Source organism: Rhinolophus ferrumequinum, chromosome 21 (assembly GCF_004115265.2).
Source record: "Rhinolophus ferrumequinum isolate MPI-CBG mRhiFer1 chromosome 21, mRhiFer1_v1.p, whole genome shotgun sequence".
NCBI lineage: Eukaryota > Metazoa > Chordata > Mammalia > Chiroptera > Rhinolophidae > Rhinolophus > Rhinolophus ferrumequinum.
The window spans coordinates 29,628,957-29,633,211 of NC_046304.1; positions in this window are offsets into that span (position 1 = coordinate 29,628,957).

Sequence of the window (4,255 nt, forward strand, 5' to 3'; positions counted from 1 at the left end):
TTTGTTCCACTGTCTCTAAATTAGATGACTGTGAAAATGATAATGCAGTTTTGAGAGCTTGAGCTCATCTAGCATTTGTAATTCATATACTAGCCTTTTTTTTTTTTTTTTAAGTCAGGATGGGAGGTAAAACAAGTGTGCTCTATCATCTAGAACTTTCCAGTCTGCTTTTTAATTTCAAGTCCACTGGAATGCCAGAGCCAGCTCAAACATTAGTCAACACACATTTTTCAGTTTAATATATGCTAGTCAGCGCCTAAAGATTATAAATTTTATAAATGATGTATCTTTACCAAGAGATGCCTTTTAGTTTAGCTTATACAATAAACTGTCGGGCTGAGGTTACATGCTTTTATATTACCAACCAGACATGCATCATATTGCAAACCTAACAACTCTGTGAGTGTCAGCTGTCATTTTTTCTCCTCTACCATGCAGGAAATGGAGAGTCGGAGTTGGGACAGGAACCCAGGTCTGTCCAGTTCCAAAGCCTCACATTCACCATCTACCATTGCATTTTCAGAGTCAGCAAAAGCAAACGAATCAAAAAACTTGATCTGAAAATTCATCAGGCATGCACGTGGAAAACACTACGTGGAAAAGAAAACACCATTCACACAGTTTAGAGCCTCAGTAAAACCCCGAGGCAACCTGCCATCAAATCTCATTTTGAAGACTGAGTGTCTTGAAGCATAATTATCCCCAAGAATTCTGTTCTCCAGTTCCCGTCAGGGTAACCTCCCCTCTGTCTAGAGCATCTGCCCACCATTGTACTGTCACCTTCCTGATCAATATCTCCAGCCTAAAACAATTTTCTGAAGGCCGGACCTATCTGATAACTGCCCACAGGCCCCTGGCACCCTTTACTCAATTTGTCCCAAACTGAGTTCATTATCTTTCCTTAGTCCCCCACCAAACCCATTTCTGTGGCGTTTCCTATCTTAGTCAATGGTATGGCCTTACCATCCATCCTTCCTTGATTTCTGTTACCACTCCCCATCCCCCACCCCTTTCCAATCATTCATCCAGAACTATCACCTCCACCCCATTCATGACTCTCTGATCTGTTTCCTCCCCTACTTCCTACAAGGCCCTGAAAGGCTCTAGTTAGCAGTCCTCAGACTCCTGCAGTCACCTCCTGCTGCTGGTTACTCCTCTCCAGGGCGCTCCTCCACGCAGCTACCAGTGTTCTCTCCCTAAAAGAGAATCTGAGCATCTCTCCTCTGCTTTAAGAACTTCCATCTACCGTTCGCCTGTGCTCAGGCCAGCCCTCTTGGTTAGCAGCGTATCCTCCCACACTGACACTTCCTGACCTCCCCTCTCTCCCTGAATCCCACAGACACCGGCCGGCTGCACAGGGAATGTCACAGCCTTCCCCCACAACACCGGGCCCTCACAGTGCTTTTGTACATGCTGTTCCTTGGCCTGGAATGCCTTCACCCGAGCCTTCCTCCTGCCTGGCAAATGTTGGCTCATTCCGGACCTCCCGTCAGAGGGGCCCAGGCCCCATGCACAGGGAACCGCGTCCTCCCCTTTGACCCTACAGCACTATTATTCCTTCATGGCCCTTGTCATGTTGCATTGGGGTCAGTTTGCTTGTCTGCTCCCTCTGTGGTCCTGGGGCTGACGTCTTTCAAGGCAGGAGCTGAGTCTCTCCCACCTCTGTCCTCAGCTTTTAGCATAGCCCTGAGCTCATTATCGGAGGACAATGAATGAAAGGAGGGGAGGGTTGGAGGAGAGAGACTGCAAACCAAGTATTTGCTAAGACAGACGAAACGCCAAGTGTTTCTAAGACGACACGCTAGCACATGCACACGGAGGCAGGCTGTCACAGACGGCCTGGAGCCTGACAGCCTAGCTTCCCCACTCAGGGTCAGCTAGAACATTTGTAACGCCTGCAGGAAAGGTGATGAGCAACTGGTGGGGAAATGTTAGTGGGTCCTCAACAAGGACAAACCCAAGATTGTTATTAAAGCTTCCAGAGACGCAGCTGTCAAGAATTGATAAGCCTGGAAAATGGTTTTGCCCACCCTCCTTCCCTCTGGTCCTCTTTTCTGAACATAATAAAACAAACAACACTGAGTTCTGCACCCCTTGAACCTTAAGGCAGATTATATTCAAAGGACAACTTGAACATCATTGAGAATATTGTTTCAAACAGTTTGGAAAATACAGAACAGAAAACTAAAAATGACCCAGAGTTCATTTATCCCACTGCATGTGAATGTATTTCCTGTCAATCTTTTTGCCCCTAGTTATAGGATTTGTTTTCTAGTTTACACAGCTGTAAATATGCCATATATGGAATTTTATAAATCGCTTTTTGTTTCACTTATTTTAGCATAAGCATTTAAAAATATTATTACAGAATTTTCATAGCCAGAATTTTCAATGGCTCCATCATCTTTCTGGATTGGATATGCAGCCTACTTTCCTTAATCATTCCTTCAATTCTGGAATTTTAGATTGTTTTTGATTTTTTTTTTCATTATTATAAACAGTGTTGCAGTGACCGCTGTTGCATAGCTTTATCCATATTTATGATTGGGTCTTTACGGTATTAATAAATAATTGAGGGCGTTCTCTGTATTGGGTACTGTGCTAGTTTACATGGATTCTCTCATTTAATCTTTCTTAAAAACCTTAGGAGTAGATAACTGTACCATCCCCAATTGACTGAGGAGGAAGCAAGCACAGATGGAGGGTCCTTTCCACAGTAAGTGGCAGAGCCAGATTGAACTCAAGAAGCCTGGATTCTATTTTCATTCTCAGGAGTGCAATTCCTGGGGAAAGGTTTATGAATGGGTTTACCCAAAGGAAGACCTTTAAAAAAAGAAAACAGCTCATCCCAAGCCTCCATGTTTTTCCTTGGAGTCTTTAGGTGATGTCCACCCTTCTCATGTGCCAATTAGATGCACAGTAGAACAGGGAGATCTCCAAACGAAACTGACCTGGAAGGGGCGGTTCACCTCCCTTCTTGCGAAGCAAACTGAAGTTTCCCAAGAGGACCCAAGGCATGTTTTTTTCGTTTATCAAGGTTAGAATTACTGCACTCATGTCTTTCTGGCACTTTTTGCTATTTTCAACAGACAGCGCCAACATGTTCTTACGCTCTGTGCCATTCCCACCTACACCCCTGCAATGTAGCAGGGGTGTTTTTTTTTCCAAGAAACAGTGCCACTGTGCACTCCAGACGCTTTGCAAGGAGAGTTCAGCTATTCTCATCAGGGGCCTGTTCAACACAACAGAACACGCTCCTTCCCCTACACAGCTCATTCTCTCTCCTACTTGCACTTGCAGTCAGAAGTCGTTAACTCGAAATAGACCAGCCAGGCGGAAGGAGGCCTTGGGAAAATCTGCTTTAGAGCCTTACCTTATGTCCTAGGAGAGGTCTCAGGTCCTCGTGCCGTGTGTGCCAGGCCAAATGAGTACACCCGATCAAATGTGTCAGCCCCTGTGAAAGTCAGGAAGATTTGTTGATTTCAAGGACCTAGATCTTTTAAAATCACGAGTGTTTTCTGAATCCCATTTGGGGGCTGTGTGTTGAGTACGTGTGGCATCAGTCAGCCTGTGACAGAAGGGCAGGATGAGCTTAGGCGAGTTACTTATCACCTTTGAGCCTCAGTTTCTATCTGCAAAAGGGGTATAGCACCTCCCTCATAGTGCAGCCATAAGGTTTAAATAATATACCAGAAGTGCCTGGCTTATGCATTTCTGGCACACGATTGGCACTAGATAAATGTTAGCTTCTTTCCCATATGTCCAAGCTCTTAAAATGGTGGTTATAGCCCACCTGCAGAAAATGCTCATACAGAAGCAACCTGAAGGAACAGTGTAGGAGCACGCTTAAAAATATATCTTGGGCATTTTACAGCTTTTAAAAATGGTCCTGGATCAAACTATGGCCAAGGTTAAACTGAGGCATGTGGTCACCCCAGGTTTCCCAATGATTTTTTGTCTTTTGTAACAAATGCTCTTTAAATAATCAGTATTTCCTGAGACAGAGGCTGAGCCCTACATGGAGAAAAGGTGGAAAAGGAGGAAGCTGGGCAGTTGTCCTTTTGGGCCCAGGTGGGAACCTGCACATTCCACTTAGTTAACTGGACACCTTTAGTTAACTGGACCCACTCTGGACAGCAATTTGGTCACCATCTGTCGTTACATGAGCATGTCTCTTGGGAGACTCACCCACCAGACCAACGCTTAGTGGCTTATTGGGGTCCCCTCATCACACATTCATTCAGCAAATGTTTAT